Raw genomic sequence first — 17223 nt, 5'->3', positions numbered from 1 at the left:
GGTACAATATATCCCCCAATCTCTCTCTCTCTTTGCACACTTTTATATGGAGATGAAAACTTAATGTTAGCAATTTGCTCTCTCTATAATGATACTCTTCTGTGGTAATATACAGAACCACTGGAACAACTGGAACAGCTAAGAACACTATGTTTAAGCAAAGGAAAAACTCACTTGTACTTCTGCATTTGTGAAAATCAACTGTGACAATTTGTACAAAGGACTTGGGGGGTTCTGGGGTTTTTTTAAATCAGTTTGTGATGCAGCTATGTTAGCTTAATCTGATTACTTGGCAGTTAATGTATGAGGTGTGCAATGGAAAGACTGTAGGGTTATCCATAAGAAAAAAAGTAAGACAGAGGCCAGTCTCACTTTTATTAAAGAATTCAAATTTGGGAGATACTGAAACTGAATAAAGCAATTGCAGCATACCAGAACATCCAAACTAAAATGCTTCTCTCCCTCTCCCAACTCAAACCCTGCTTTGCTGTATTACTTCATGGGTAAACGTTATTCACCAAACTATTAAATTGTCATCATGACAAGTCAAATTTTCTAGCACCAGACAATGATTATTTCTTTAAAAACAGGGTAAAAGAATCCTAACTCTTCTGCATCCAACTGACCAGTGATACATGTTATATAGGCAAGGGCTGTGCATACTGTTCTCTGGACCCTCTGTAAGGCTCTTTTCTGCCCCACTTTTCACCTGTTAAATTGCTGCAGACAGCAATCAGCAGCATCATTTTTAATAATCCACAAGTGCATCCTCACTCACTGTGCCTAGTGCTGCAGTGAACTCTGAATTGCAGCTGTTTGTCACTAAATTTGGAATGTCAGTATCGAAGAGGAAGGAAACCCACTCACCCGCTCTACTATGGTCAACTGTCAGATCCAGTGCTTAAATAATAACCTAGCAATGGTATCATGGCCCAAAGGGAGAATATTAAGGATGCTTAGACAAGCTCCTGTTCCAAACTTGGAAAATCCTCCTTAGTAATTTCCCAGAGTTGACATCTCCTCCTCCTGTTCTCTGTAAATCAACAACTCAACAATTTGGAAGATTTTGTTTGTTTGTTTTCCTTTGTTTTGTTTGAAATCAAGTGAAGAAAGGCCAGCTTTAAAAAAGTGTTTGATGCATACAAGAATTTGATCCGCTTTGCAGAGTAAGCATGAAGGTTATGATGGGAGGGATTGTTATCTATAAATACATCAGGAGTAAACACCTGTGAGGGATAAGAACTATTTGTACTAAAGGACCATGATGGCACAAGAATAAATGACTACAAATTCACCACGAAAAAAGGTAGAAATTTGGAAGAGAATTAGAAGGTCACAAAGACCAGATCATCACCAAAGCAGTGAGGACCTAGAATAATCCTTTACTAAAAGTATCAGGAAAAACAAAGAATTATTTCAGTGTGTCATCAGACATGCTTATGACAGTACTGGCTATGTTGCTGGCATAAAAATTAAAATTGCTAAACCTCATTATATCTAAGCATTAAAAGTTCCTCCAACGACAGATAAATTAAGACTCAGCCACGTACAATACAGGTGTTAACACACTGCCGTGTCCAAAAACATCAGGAAAGAGGAAAACGGCAACAGCCCAACGCACCACCATTTTAGTTAGCAATTTCACTGTCAAGCTGAACCTACTTCAAAACCACAACAGCCAAAATTTTCTGCCTCTTCCCATCCCGCATGCAGCACCACAGTGTGAAGATCCCTCCTCATTTCCCAGTGCAACCTAGAGCACTTCTGTGCCTAATTACGTAGGGGTTTAAACCTTTAATATTTACATTCATTCACAAAAAATATAATCTGATAACTCCACTTGTAAAGATAAATGTCCTACCAAAATCAAAGCCCTGGCATCAGTAGTTTTACACAGTATATGTACCTTTCTGTTGTGTTTGTTTTGTGTTTTGCTTTTTTCCTCCTGACCTTAGGCTGATTTTTAACTTTGGTTTTACTCTCCTCCTCATTGCCTTATATGTAAGCGGATGATGGTGAGACTTCTGAGAAGGCAGGGACTCAAGTCTTCTCAAGATCTCCTCACTTAAGCATCTCCTAGTGGTCTGTGATGCATTTATCAGTCTTCTAACATACAAACATCCACACAAAGAGTAAGTATTTATGAGAGGATAATTCTCTACAGAGAAAATACTTGCAAAGTTTATTTTTTAAAAAAAATCCTTTTAGACTTTAATGTACAACGATGTTTCTCCTTTAAAGGTTGTCTTATATAAGAAAACAGAAAAATTTAAGAAATTCATAGAGAGGTTCTGTCATTCTCCATGAAATCAGTCAAGTCTTCAGGCAATTTCTAGAGATGTTCACTGGTTTATTCATTATTTTATCTCAGGGAATTATTCTTTTTTTTTTTTAAATGAAAATGTGTACCCTAATATTAGCAATATCGAGTAAAACATGGTAGAAATCAAGCAGCTGATCTTAGGTTAACAATATCCTCATTTATTTTTCTGACTGTAGAAACTAAAGATGCACGAGACTATGCATCGTTTTAGCTTTTCTGCAGTGCAGTTACCACACATGTTCAACAATGCAAAAATTATAGTGTCAGGAAGACTGGTGTAAAGCTGATAAAACATTTTCTGGTTTGTCAGTATAATTACTGGTTGCAGCTTCCTACTTGAGGAAATGTGGCTTTTCTAAAAAGCTTTAAAAACCCAGTGGCCACACTAAAGTCAGCAGTGAAACACTATTAAGTTTAGTCTTGAGAAGGTGTTATGTATATGTGTACCAAAGGATGAACCAGAATTCACAACATGTAGCACTCTGAAAAGATAAAAAATAAAACTCATTTTCCCAAATGAAGAATCTTGAACCATAGGGGTGATTTTTGGCTTTTTCACAGAGCTCCATCATAAAAACATATACAAGAAACAGAGTATATAACTTTAAAATAAATACATAAATTCTTTTAGTTAGCTTCCTAACTTTTCTTCCCACCTTCATTTGTTCTTCACACTTCCTTTTGTTCTCTGATGATAATTTTTTAAAAATTTCTTCCTGCACATCTTTTCTGCAAAGATGGGCTACAAAGCCTGTATTTAACTGTGCCTTTAATAAAAACATAGAATCTCCTGAATTGAAAGGGACCAAAAGAGATCACTGAAGTCCAACTCCTGGCCCTGCACAGGACAGCCTCAAGAATCACACCATGAGCCTGAGAGCATTGTCCAAATGCTTCTTGAACTCTGTCAGGCTTGGTGCTGTGACCACTTCCCTGGGGAGCTTGTTTTATGCCCAACCACCCTCTAGGTGAAAAACCTTTCTTTTACTAATATCAAACTTAAATCTCCCCTGACACAACTTCAGGCCATTCCCTCAGGTCCTATCACTGGTCACCACAAAGAAGAGATGAGTGTCTGCTCCTCTGCTTCCCCTCATGAGGAAACTGAAGGCTGCAATGCTACAGTTGCTCCCCTCTTCTCCAGGCTGAACAGACCAAGTGACCTCAGCCACTCCTCATACAGCTTTTCCTCTGGACCCTTCACCACCTTTGTAGTCCTCCTTTGGACACTTTCTAATAGCTTTACATCCTTCTTATATTGCAGTGCCCAAAACTGCACACAATATTCAAGGTGAGGCTGCCCCAGTGCAGAGCAGGGTGGGATAATCCCCTCCCTCGACCAGCTGGCAATGCTTTGCCTGATGCCCCTCAGGACACGGTTGGCCTTCTGGCTGCCAGGGCACTGCTGATTCATACTCAACTTGCCCTTGATCAGGATCCCCAGGTCTCTTTCCACAACACTGCTTTCCAGCATCTCATTTCCTAGTCTGTATATACATCCAGGGTCGCCCCATTCCACGTGGAGAATCCAGCACTTGCCCTTGTTAAACTTCATGTGGTGGGTGATTGCCCATCTCTCTAATTTGTCAAGGTCTCCCTGCAGGGTCTCCCTGTATTCCAGGGAGTCAAAAGCTCCTCTCGATTTTGTATCATCTGCAAACTTACTTAGTATCCCTTCAAGTCCTGCATCCCAATAATTTATGAATATGTTTAAGAGAACTGAGCCAAAGACAGAGCCCTGTGGAACCCCAGTAGTGACCAGTCTCCAGCCTGATGTTACCCCATTCACTATACTCTTTGTGCCCAACCCATGCGCTAGTTGCTCAGCCATCACATGACATATTTATCCAACTGTTTGCTGAATATTTTGTCCAGAAGGATACTGTGAGAGACAGTATCAAAAGATTTATTGAAATTCAAAAAGTTTACCTTAACAGGCTCCCTTGATTGACTAGGTGGGTTACCTTGTCACAAAAGGAAATTAGGTTGAAGCACTCTAACTATGTAACATGTTTAATTTTAAAATCCGTATTAGAAATTTAATACAAAATCACCAGCTCTTTCATTATTACAAAATGATACAAGTGAGGTTACCTTTATAATTCATTAAATTACCTTTCTGGATTTTAGTTACTGTAACTAACTCAGAACACTATTATTTTTTTTTGCTGAGAAGGCTTCAAATATTTTTCAGCTTAGTTTATTGCCTTAGCCTTTTGGCTGTATGCAACTCCACCGTGCACCTTGTCCACCATGGGCTAGTGAGAAATGTAACCACCCCTTGGCAGGCAGGTAAAGCCAGCCTGCCGCTCACCAGCACTCTTAGCAATCAGTAAAGACATAAATTCTACTCCCATATATATAAGAGCAATTCCAGATAAACCCCATATTCTTTCTGTGCAATAATAAAATTACTTTGTAGCAAAATACCTGTAATACTGTGTAAACCTTTTCAAAGCCAATCCTTTGCTTATAAAAATAAAATGTGAAATAAAAGTGAAAACTTCAAAGGCTACTACTCAAAAAGCTAGGGAAAGCCAGAAGGAAGGTTAAGTGCCTTCCCCTGCACCACAGGCATTCAGCTTTTTATGGTGTGATTCCCCTTCTGCTTTATGTGAATGGGTAATTATTTACCATTTCTTTTCATCTTTCTCATTCAGTACTTGGCCTCTGATGTTTTTCAGCATTTCCTGCTGCAAGGCCTACATTACACACAAAGTGCTGAATTTCCCTCAGGGAGCTCTCACTATCCTACCCAAGTGATTCCAGGGTATCCCAGTTTCCCCTTCTGTAGGAGGCCACCATTAACATTGCTTTATAATGGAGAAATGAAGGTCATAGATGCTCGAAGTATCCAACAATTTTGGCTGCTCAGATTGAGATAGCCACTTTTTACAGGGTCCTTACCATTTTCAGCACATTTGATGGGCATGCCTACGTGAGCAGATTAAACCCTCAGGCTGAGGAACCCAGTTGTCTGTGCTGTCACATTGCTGGAGCATCACCTGCCAAGGCACAGTCAGGATGCTCCCAAATCATTTGCAGGGATGGCTGGAGATGGCTGGAGAGTCAGCATGCTTCAAGGTCTGCTCCTAATAAGTGGTTTGCTTGCAGCCATCTGCTTTGGAGTCTAGGTGAGTGTAACTGCACACACAGGGGTCACTGTGCCAGCTGGTTCGAGTAGTGCCAGCCCCTTGCAGGGACTCAACGTGCAAGACCTCTGTTCCAAAAGGATTCACATCCAAGGTACTTCTGCATGCCTTAGTCATAAACATCTCTCCCAGTCTTTGCCATATGAATTTTGCCAAAGAAAGTAGAGAAGCTACACTAAATAAACATGCTTCACTGATGGAGTACATCCTGCATTTAAAGCAGTGAGGAAAAAAGAACGTGGTATGTAAGAAAAGGCTGTATCATAAGACCCCCAGGAAAAGGGAATAATTTTGCTTTCTTCCGACTTTTAAAAGACAAATTTCTACTATTTGTCAGAAGATGTCTTTTTGTTAAAACCTGTCAAACTGTTTGCAAAAAAATATTCTTCTTCTTAATTTCCTTGCTTTGAAAACAAATGGAAGTTTTCACAATTTGGTCAAAGTGTCTTCAATGTTTTTAAACAAAATCTGGTTCTAAAGGTACTAAATTATGTTTTTTAAAAGTTAAGAAAGCTCTGGATCAAAATGAGACATTTTGAAATTATTAAACAAATTATTTGGGTGATCTCATTCAATTATTTTTTTTTTCAGGTCTGGAGAATCTAAGATCAATGTGTTGGTTTTTCTTCACACGCAAAAATGCTCACTGAAATCAAGAAAAATGTTGGGACACCATTGTTGCATTTTCTAGTTTGGCTATTAAAATTGACTTATCAGATCTTCAGCTTATATATAATGCAGATATGTAACACTTTCTGAAAAAACTAGCTTTAGGGTTTGTAAGTGTAATGTCAGGGGAAGTTCAGAGTGGACATCAGGTAAAGGCTCTTCACTGAGAGTATGGTTGGTCACTGGAACAGTCTCCCCAGGGAAGCAGTCACAGCACCAAGACTGTCAGAGTTCAAGGAGCATCAAGTCAATGTTTTTAGTGATATGGTTTAGGGTTTAGTTTTAAGTAGTCCTGTGAGAAGCAGGGAGTTGAACTCCAAGATCCTTATGGGTCCCTTCCAACTGGAGAACTGGAGATACTCTATGATTCTAAAAAGGCTTAGAAAGTCTGTGCCCACCTCAGGGTTTGACTCCTAGAGCCTACAACCTGGGATCCAGCAAGTTAGCCAAGAAAAGATAGAGCAAGTTAGTTGTGACAAACTAATACCTTTCTACTGAGCAAACACACTTTTAGAGCTTCATATGCAAGCTTATTTGGTTACATGATTCTCCTTTATTTCAACTTCTGCTTTGCTGTAATATCTGGGGAATGAGATGCTGGAAAGCAGTGCTGTGGAAAGGGTCTTTGGTGTCCTGGTTGAGGGCAAGTTGAATATGAGTTGGCAGTGCCCTGGCAGCCAGGAGGGCCAACTGTGTCCAGGGGGGCATCAGGCAAAGCATCACCAGCCGGTCAAGGGACCAGCCAGTCCCGCTCTGCTCTGCACTGGGGCAGCCTCACCTTGAATATTGTGTGCAGTTTTGGGTATTAAGAAAGGTATTAAGCTGTTAGAGAGCATCCAAAGGAAGGCAAGGAAGATGGTGAAGGACCTTGAGAGGATGTCATATGAGGAGCAGCTGAGATCACTTGCTCTGTTCAGCCTGGAGGAGACTGAGGGGAGACCTCATTGCAGTCTACAACTTCCTCGTGAGAGGAAGAGGAGGGGCAGGCACTGATCTCTTCTCTGTGGTGATCAGTGACAGGACCCAAGGAAATGGCCTGAAGTCATGTTAAGGGAGGTTTAGGTTGGATATTAGAAAAAGGTTCTTCACCCAGGGGGTGGTTGGGCACTGGAACAGGCTCCCCAGGGAAGTGGTCATATCACCAAGTCCACTGGAGTTCAGGAAGCATTTGGACAATACTCTCAGGCACGTGGTATGACTCCTGGGGATGGTCCTGTGCAGGGCTAAGAGTTGGACTTAATGATCCTTGTGAGTCCCTTCCAACTCAGCACATTCTGTGATTCTGCGATCTCTGCTGCCACATCTCAGCTATCAAATGTCTGTTCTTTGTTTCAAAATATGAAAACCTGCAGTTTCTTAATGGTGTGCTGTAGGATCTTTATTACTAGAATTTTCCCTTAATTTCAGTTTTTTAAAAAATGGCTGAGGTGATAGCTAAAACTCTGCATAAAAGCATTCCGCTCAGATGAGTTGTTCTTTATTTCCATTTCCCACCTTTACAGATGTCACATCTCATATAGTTAAGGATTGGCAAGCTGAGGGCAGGAAGTGTCAGGAAACATGTTAAAGTATTACTGAGCTTCGTGTGTATGTCTCAGTTTCATATCTATATGCAGAAACACATGCATGCATGCACAGGAGAGAATTAGATGAGCTTTGATTGTCTGAACTACTGGTGACAGCACTTGGGCTCAAGTCCTCAGTCTTCAGTGGGTGAAACTACCTGAAGCCACATGGTCTGAGGGGGCAAAGATGGAGCCTCTGCATGTCAACTCTGTGACAGAGCCTCCCTGCTGGTTGGTTCTTGCCAGACTAAAACCATGGTCAGAGCCATTACTGGAGAGCTGAGTCCTTACATGAACTACAAGCAAATCTCACCTGAGCCTTGAGAATTCTGCTTACAGCTATGGACAGATTGGTCTATGGAAACTGCTTTGAGAGTAAATCCTGAAAAACCTGCTCTTGGAGCTATGAGTAACTGGTCTGAAATGATGATTATTTCCATTTCATAACAGACCTCACAGATTATTTATTTCTGGTATGTGAAAATTTAAATGTTGGCTGCGCAAAGTCTCAGAGATTGCAGGAAACACTCGATAAAGATGGGGCCTGTTATAGACGAACTTTTCAGATCAACTAAATCAGTCTGTCTGCTAACTCCCTGTTCTCACCATCTTGAGCACAGAAGTGTCTTTTAGATGGATGAGCTGAACTTCACCAAGGAGCAGCAGACTCTGAGATTTTATATATTCCCTAAGAGCCTTGGATAAGAAAATCCAGACAGAAATAGGTAAGGTGACAGAAGACAGAAAAAGAGGGAGAGTATAACTGATAAAATGTTTGTAAAATCTTGCAGTCACATAAGCTTGGTAGTTTCAACTTATTTGAGTTTTCTAACTACCCCAATAGCACTTATAATCACTTGCTTAAGCTCCTACACAAGGTAAAGCCGTGTGGGTGGGCTCTAGACACACTACAGGTGACGCAAACTGCTTCACACCAAAAAGCTGAATGCTCTTGAGAACAGTCAGGGTAATTTTACCTCAAGACTCATGTGGAATTTGAGACTCAAGTGGCCTTTTTGAGTAGGACCTCATCACAAGTCTGGAGCTGAGCGCTGGGTTTGAAGCACCCCTTCAGCCTGCACTGAGGTCTCAAGAGAGCAATGAACATGGCTCTGCAGCCCATTCCAGTACTGAATCAAGATCCCCACCAGCCTTTATTCCAGATCAGCTCTGGTTCTCTGTCTTTCTTTAGCAGCCATGATCTGCTGTTGGTGCTTGTGACAAGCATGGCTATATGATCCTTACAAACAATCTTGATGCATTCCTGCTCAGCTTACAAAACCAGTTGCATTTCCATTGCAGGTTGAAACATCTCTTGTTTAGGATGTAATTATTGGTCGTATCTGCACTTTACTATTTATGTTTACAATTGGTTGCTAAGAGCTGAGTTATTGCTTTTGCCAAAGATACTGTCTTTCACTACTTATTTAGCCTTCCCTGGAAATTTCAGAGGAGATGAGCTGTCACAGAGAAGTGTAAGGCCGAATGGCAGATCATTTTCTTTAGTTTCAAACAACCAGATATGACAGAAATGCGATTATGTAAGGTCCTCATTTTAGGTCTAAATCAGACTACACATTTGTATCCCAGCTAACACTCTGGATCCACAGGTTTTGTTGGTACTTCCATACAACTCTTTGAGAGTGTACAGATGTTACATATACAGGATACACCAATAATAGTAAACATATTAATATTAATAAATTAGAGCTTTGAATTGCAATTTATTTATCTACTACTTGATTTTTTCTTCTAATTGTATTGCAATGCATTAAGATGATGGAGAAGATTGTCAACACATAATTTGTTCTTTGAGGAAGCACTACATAACCAGTTGTCCTAAAACAATTAGTTTTAGTACTATTCTAAATATGTCATCTTCTCTAACCCTTCAATCTTCTGCTGCTTCCTAGCAATAACAGTGCTGCCAAGTAGCTGAAAGCACTGAAGAACTTAACAGATGTTTTTTTGTTCTCCTGAAGAAAAGCTTGCACAGGGTACTAGTGAACGATGATTCTAGGTTTATAGGCATGGAAATATTACAGAACATATATTATCCCATGTACACAGAAAATGATGTCTGAAGCAATGAGGCACATCTGACAAAAGAGTCAGATTTTATCCCTCTTTGAATTATACTGCACCCAAAACTCTGGATGCTGCACTTTGTCCAGAATCCTGGTATAATGTTTGAGTTTTCTAATAAAGCAGAAACATGCAATGCCACCATCCTAAACCTGCAATTAAGGAAAGCATAGTTGTATTCTTAAGTGATGTCTTTGTAAAAAACATTTGTGTTCAATTACTGTCTCTGCAAAAAATTTAATTTTGAACCATTTCTAACTGGACTGTTCCCTGATTCAATCAGGGTAAATGGTAAGCCTAGACTTACCTGGAAAACAGATAGGAAGAGACATGACCAAAGATTAAAGTTTGAGAGGGGCAGATTTCCTCAAGAGACATTTGTCTCAATCCATCGGGAGCCCAGCCCACTTTCCTATTGCTGGTGCTTCACAGAAGCCCTGAAGTTGGAATGAAGGAATGAATCAAGGCCGTGATTTTTGGGTGACTCAGTTTTGACAAGTGCCTTTGTACATAGCTGGAAATGTCCCTGAGGTCACAGCATCAGCAAGTCTTTACAAAAAGCTTTTATCATTAAAAATTAAGACAAATTTCAGTCTAGTCTTGATTCTGAAGAATCCATCCCTTCAACATTTTGATGTCTTCAACTATAGAATGCCTTGGAAAAACAACTCAAACTACTACTGGAAATTGTCGTGCAGGGTCTCGTACAACCCAGCATGTTACTTGGCCCATCTGAGAGAAGCAGTCATCCAGAAAGCAGAAAACTTTGCTTCCCAAACTTAGCTTAAGTGTTTTGGTTCCACACACTATGTAAAGATACAGTTGGTCTGGGAATCAGTAAGGGAAAGCTGTTCTCAGGAACTTCAGTTTAACACTAGAGAAGAAGTTCTATTGACTTTTAGTTCCTGATACCAGGAGTATTGATATTTTTGACCCTCAAACTGACCTGACAGTAGAAGAAAGGGAGGACTCACTATCATGCACAGCCCCATGCTACTGTTATAATTCTTAAATCAAGACAGGCTAAAAGGAAAACTTTTATAAAACTGCCACTATAAATTAATTTATTTACCTCTATCAAGCCAAAATGTCTTTTTAAAAGCCACAGCATCCTCTTAAAAATGTGCTTCATCAGAGCCATTAGTTCAGGGTTTCTAATATTAAACACTCAAGACCCAAGTTCAAAGAAGGGTGTAGGAGCCTCTAAGGCAGGATCAACATAATACTTTACAGTCAGGAAGAAGATGCTCTCAACTCCTATCCAGGCCCAATGCATAAGCAGGATCAAAAGGGATACAACCTACTCACATGATATTCTCTTGCACCTCCTCTTACAAGAGGTTTGTAAAACACAGTCCTTCAAAAGAACTGAACAAGATTCACTCTTTTCAAAATACACTTTGAGGTGGTGGACTTGGTTCCACTTTGATGTAATTGGCTGGTCATTAAACATTCACCCAGGGACCACGTTCATCCCTAGTGATTCAAACCTGTCATTTGTATCTTCCAGGCCACTGCTGCTATCAGTAATCCCCAGCATGGCTGCAGGGATGGAGACCATCCCCATTCCTACTGGGCAAGAAGGAAGCACTTGAAAGGCAGCAGACATGAATGAGTCTGTAACTGAGAGGTGTGACCAGTCCTTTGGCTGGGGGGAATCTTGGATTACAAAAATGAAGTATTTGTTTGCATCATGTTAATCTATGAAAGGCCCAAAAGTTTGATTTTTCTTAATGAGTACCTAATCACAAGGTTACTGAGCAAAAGCCAGACAATTTGGTTTCTACCTAGGTGATCTGTAGACACGTTGGAGCAGCCAAACATTCTCATCCCTTCTTTAGTTCAAGGGTAGCAGAAGATACCCAGCATTGCTAATGCTACTTTACTGATATGCCTAGATAGGGACTAAAGTGACTATCAGCAGCCAGGCTAGTCCTGAGTATAAATTCAGGCACAAGGCTTACCCAGTTAAGAGGTTTGCTCTATGTCAGCAGTAATGAGAATGAAGAAAGCACGAGATGCAAATATTCTAGAAGGCAAGACCTTCTAGATGGCACTCCTGTCAAGGTAAATCGACACTGTGTGCTATTAATCTCAACAACCACTGTCACTCACAGCTTTGTGATTTCATGGATAATTAGGCCAATTCGCTGGTTTGAGTCTGCTTAAATAAATTAGTGGGATTCTTCTAGCTGCTGCAGCTTGCCAGCTCTTTCTGCTCAAACTGTCTCAGGATCTCTCTGGTATATGTAAATTTACACTGAACGTATAGCCATAAATTATAATAGGATTATTTAGTCATCTGAGAATACATCCAGCTGAGATGAGGTCAACAACCTTGCAGGTAAACCAAATCCTCACACTTTAAGAGGGCAAATGACACAACTGAAAACTCTGTAGAAAGCAGTATTATGGCTTCATTGTTGCATTTGATGGTAATTTTTATCTCTATATATTGAAAATGCAACTAATTTTCTAGAAGTTAACCATTCATGAGGTACTGTGAAATAAATATTATGAACTGCCTTGAGATATCTTATTAAAGCTCTGAGGCAAATTTATTCTGTATTTGGATTGTACTGCCATAACTGATTTCTATTTCTTAACTTGTTAGGCAGTCAGAGGGAGAAGCTCATCTCCAGTGTCATCAAAGAAGATTACGTTTGAGAGCTTTGTTCAGTTAATTATCAGCACAGCTTTGCATTCATTTCCCCGTAACATAAAGGGCTGGTGTTTATTTCCCAACAAGTAAATACCTGAATATGATGGCAGCACGAAGAACACCCTGCAATAGCAAGTATGATTTGCCAGGGAGAAGCATTGATAAGCCTAGAGCTTCTGCATCATGTGCCAGTGCTGTGATAAGAGAGCTATTCAGCCCCTCTGCCTTGGCTCGGACTGTAAATGCCCTCGCACAGTTTTACAGTGTACCACAGTCCCCCTGTCACAGTACTATGAGAGGTAAATTGGTTGATTGCCATTGTTCCTTGTAAAGACTACAACTGCTGCTTATCGCAGCCTACTCCTAAATGCTCAGAGCTGCATTACGCCAGTATGACATATATTATTTATTAGCTAATACACTGTTGTTCTGAGTCTCTTGCTGGTGCCAGCAGTGATGCTACTGACTACTCTTTATAGTTATCCAGAGGAGGATTAGGGATGTATAGAAGCCAGACACCTAAGTCACAGTGCTCTACCATTATGGCTAAATATAGATTTCCTGCATTAGAAACAAATAAATTAAAAACTCCACTAACTTTAGTGGCCTAAGACTTTTTCACTACTGTTTCCATATTGTTCATGCGATCCCAATAATCCAAGAAGAAGTATATTCAAAATAATATTCTTTATTTGCTGATTATCCAGTTAACATCATCATACTTTCATTCTGGTGAACAAAAGTAGTCTGAAAAACCTCATTCTCTGTTTACTTCAGCCCCTGGAACACAGCAAGATATGGCACAGTAAACAAGTGAAATTTCAGGACTTGCCGAATGTGCGACTTGTACTGAAATTTCTGCATGTGCTGTAACAAGCACTGGGAAGGACAAAAAGCAGAATAGCCTTTGCAGTCTTTCTATCTTTTATGAAGAATACAGGTGGTTTTAAGATTAATAGATTTTAAATATCTTGACTGACACATATTATGCCTAAGGCTTTTATGGTATTTAGTGGTCTGGGAAGCTATACTGGGACTGACTTTGTACCAATAGCTAAGCAAAATAAGAAATTTCCAAGTTCTGGTAAATAAAAAAAATAGAGTTGTTAAGCTTCTCTGTTCAGTTTTTATATTTAGTCATATATATGCATTTTACTTAGATTGAATTTGAGCATGACTGAGCAATGTATCTATTATAGCATGGAATATGATCCCTCTAATTGCATAATACTGAAGAAAAAAATTCAAAGTAATGAAATTCTTTCCATAGCCTTTCCATATAGTCAGAGAATTATAGATAAGCAAACATAGGAAGCTATGGAATTGCACAAAAAAACCCTACATTTACAATAGGATAAAATCTACTGTATAATGTCCCAGGCAATTTATTTTCACAGTATCCCATAGAATACTGTTGCACATCTTAAAAGATCTTCACAATTAGAAATTGGAAAGTTTATTTTGGTTTACAGTTAATATTCTTGTTACAAACTAGACACTCATTTCTACCTGTTAAATGTGAGATAAGAGAACATGTCCCAAAGATTTAAAAGATATAAAATCAAAGAAATCAAATACCCAGTGCCACTACCTCGGCAATAACCACAATAAAAAGGTGCCAGCTACTGACGGGAAATCAAAAATGTTTTCTCTTAGGGTGCTCATATCCCGACGAGAGTAGAAACAGCCCAACTCAACAAAGTGAAAAGCAAACTGGTTTTTATCATGTAGCCATGTTTATAATATTCAGACACCTATTAGGTAAAAGAACTTTATTCCTAAAAATGAAAAAAATTCCTATAAAAATACACGAGAGAAATGGAAAGTCCTTTCAGAGGCAATTGTTACTTAACTTCAAGAGCTGTGAGCACTGCTGGGTCAGAAAGCATTATGCAATTACATGACGAGTTAATAGAAATTACCCCTGAAAACATACAAAAACTCATTTTTAGAATGCATGTATGCCTGATCTGATGAAGCTGAAGTAGCTTGCAACTTTAAGTGCTTCCCCTTCTGGCTTCCAGCTCAGTCTGTCGGGAGCAGCAGGTCTGTACTCTGGTAGAGCAGACACCTTCAGAGGGGTCTGCAGTGGAATCCCCCACTGCACTACATACTGCCAGTCACTGCCCCCTTCACCAGGTATCTCAGTTCGTGTTCCTATAAGCCATGAAGAACAGAGAACAGACAGACCCTCCCCAACATGCTGTTTATACAAGAACAACAGACAGAGTAAAACACTGACTGAAATGTCCTCCAGCAGGTAGCTTTAAATACAGTAGCATCATGGAAAATATTTTACCTGAGGATGTAGTTACATGAAGCTCATGGAAGTCACATAAGATTAAGATTTTCTTCTAAAAGTGACAGTAGCAAGCTGTTTGGCAAAATCCCAAATGTTGGCAAGAAAGCTATTGCAAATCTTGACCCCTCACCTTGCTTTGAATGGCAAGCCAGAATTTGCCAATTAACTTTCACTTTGAGAAAAAAAAAAAGGCTAAGCATGAATAAATACGTATGATATGGCACCGTTACAGCAATGGGACATTTCAAAATGCTGAAGCCAATGGAAAAGCTCAGACTGAAGTATGCTGCTCCAAACAGCACTACTCTCTCATCTCGAGCTGAAGATGTTTTACTGTCTGCATATGTCTGAATGAGGCCAACCTGCTGAGCCCCAGTGACAGCGTCCAGCTGAGAATGAAGGAGGCAAAAGCAATTCAAATGCTTTGGTGAGAGCTGCCTGCAAAAGCATAATTTGGAAAAAGAAAAAAATTATAACAAACCAGTTGCGAGTTCCACTAAGGCTGAGTGAAGAGACAGTTTATCAGATGTCGTTTGAACAGAGAAGACAAAGGTGTTAAGAACCAGAAACAAACTTTTTTGTTTGTATTGCATCTCATCTCTCTGGGAAATATTTCCAGAGCTTTGCTAGCACATCTCAGTGATTGGAGAACAAACAAATCTCACAAGGGGCATGTACTCACCGCCCCTACTCCCCTGACAGTTTCTACTAAAACTCTCTAGGATCGTGCCCCAGGCTTGTTAGGATGTTTAGTTCCACAGACCTTGCCCAGCCTCTGAGGCTTGGTGCTATCTCTGCACTAACTTGGATAGACTTGCCAGTTGAGCAGACTTGAAGTCTAAGCGTCTTTAAAGCAAAACATCATCAGACAGGCTTTTCTCCCTGCCAAGCCTGCCCAGTCTCACTGCTATTCTTCCTCTCCTAAACCAATCCTGGTAGCTTCTCAGAGCTACAGGATGGGGTCACTGAAATCCTTTCCTCAGGTGTTCCTTTGATAGCAAGGTCTTGATGACTGTGTATTTGCCAAGGAATGCTGTCTCCACCTGATGCTATGGATGCTTCCCTTTTTACATAAACATTGACAAAGTGACAATTTTGGTAGTGATGCCAGAGACAGTCTTATCTGAAATGAATTAAAATGTCCAAAAAACTGCAAATATACTTCCTATTTGTATCTTAATCATTATGTAACTTGAATTAGATCCAAACCCTACTATAAATACGGACAGTACATACATAGTGTATAAACAAAGGTCTTCCCTCCCCCGGGCAGTGAAATTCTGATAGAAGAAACACACTGAACGGTTTGTAGAAACCATACAGCCAGTGAACATGCCCGTTCATAAAGGCATTTAGATTTTTAAATCCAGGGAACTGTCAGCATGCTACATACCTACAGAAAGCATATATGACTATGTTTTAGACTAGCACAATGCTACACGTATTTTCTTTGATAGAGGGGATTTTTCAGTCCTTGGGTAGATGGGGTAATTCCAACGACAGCTACGGAGAACACTGAGGGTTTGTATCATCAGGTTTCCACAAGCGTTATTAGAGCGTCGGAAATAAATGATGAGCCTTTCTCCGTAGAGCTCACCCACAGCAGGAGGTAGAATACTACGAAATGTCATTCCCCCCACTCCCTTTAGCAGCTCTGATGGAACAAAAATACAATCCATGGTTTCCAAAGCGCTCCAGCGTGAGGGTTGCACTCTCCTCCCTCAGACGGATCCAGGCAGCCGGGGAGGACACCCCGTGTCCGTCCCGCCCCGCCGAGCATTCCCCCTCCCCAGGGGCGCTCCCCATCGCGCCCGGGGCGCACCCGGGGCTCCCCGCGGGAGCGCGGCGCTCCCGTCCGGCCCGGGCGCTCCGCAGCCCACCGGCGGCCAGCCGGCAGTTCTCGCCTCCCTCCACAGTCCCATCAGCGCAGGAGGCGTGGATGACTCGGGCTCTAAAATAAATACAAATAAAACCAAAAGGCAGCCCTCGGCGGAGGAGGGATGCCCTCCCGCTTACCTTGCTCGGCGGGCGCCCGGGGCGCCGCCGGGGGCTGCAGGAGGGATTCCCCGGCGCTGGCAGGGGCTGCTGAGGCTTCCCCGGGCACTGCGCGGCCGCCAAAGCCACGGAGAGAGATTTGTTTTGGTCGCTTCTTCCCGGGGAGGGTTTTCCTCTACATTCCCAGCTCCACATCACCGCCCCCCCGGCACGGAGAGGACTGGGGGTGGAAGAAGCTCGGCAAAGGCATCTCGCTCCTACCCCCGTAGATGAAAAGCCGCCGGAGCAGCCGCGCGGCGAGCGGCTGGGGTGGCGGGCGGAAGGGGGGGACCGAGGAGGGGATAAGAGCCGAGCCCGCGCTGCCCTCGCCCCGCCGTAATCCCCGGCTGCATGCGAGCCGCCGGCTGCCGGCGCGGCCGCCCGTGTCTGCGGCTGTGCGCGGCGGCGGCGGCGGCGGCGGGGCGGGGGGG

The 17223-nt window shown here is 41.5% G+C and overlaps 1 protein-coding gene across 1 annotated transcript in view; it reads right to left on the bottom strand.

The window, feature by feature from the left end:
• The window catches only part of KCNB2 (potassium voltage-gated channel subfamily B member 2), a 189135-nt gene extending 172116 nt beyond the window's left edge, over positions 1–17019 (bottom strand). The window contains exon 1 of the mRNA XM_027638949.1: positions 16775–17019. The gene's annotated coding sequence lies outside the window, so the exon portion shown is untranslated. The remainder of the gene's footprint in view (positions 1–16774) is intronic.
• Positions 17020–17223: the final 204 nt, after the last annotated feature.

This window comes from Corapipo altera, unplaced genomic scaffold (genome assembly GCF_003945725.1).
Source record: "Corapipo altera isolate COAL_440 unplaced genomic scaffold, ASM394572v1 49, whole genome shotgun sequence".
In the NCBI taxonomy this organism is placed as follows: domain Eukaryota; kingdom Metazoa; phylum Chordata; class Aves; order Passeriformes; family Pipridae; genus Corapipo; species Corapipo altera.
Note: the sequence above shows the minus strand (reverse complement) of the source record. Positions and strands in the feature narration are given on the sequence as shown.